This window comes from Triticum dicoccoides, chromosome 1B, assembly GCF_002162155.2.
Source record: "Triticum dicoccoides isolate Atlit2015 ecotype Zavitan chromosome 1B, WEW_v2.0, whole genome shotgun sequence".
In the NCBI taxonomy this organism is placed as follows: domain Eukaryota; kingdom Viridiplantae; phylum Streptophyta; class Magnoliopsida; order Poales; family Poaceae; genus Triticum; species Triticum dicoccoides.
The window spans coordinates 345,600,723-345,601,080 of record NC_041381.1 but is presented as its reverse complement, the minus strand read 5'-3'; positions in this window follow the sequence as shown (position 1 = coordinate 345,601,080).

Sequence of the window (358 nt, the reverse complement as noted above, 5' to 3'; positions counted from 1 at the left end):
GGTGGTTGCCAAATATTACAAAGATAATTATGGTGTAAGGTTCACAATTTTATAAAATGCCTAAGTGTTTATAAATAAATAAAAACAGAAAAGAAAATAAATAAAAAGAAAACAGAAAACAATACAAAAAAAAGGAAGAGAAACCCCCCTGGACCCTGGCCCAACTGGGCCGACCCCAGGCCCAGTCGGCCACCCCCATAACCCCCACGCCCCGAAACCCTAACCCCCAGATCCCCCACTACCCACTCCCCCGATTCCCCACATTCTCCCTCGTCTCTCCCTCTCGCCCGATCCAATCGGGATCGAGCGTCCATCGCCGCCGCCTGGAGCACCCCGCCCCCCTGACGACGCCCGCCGC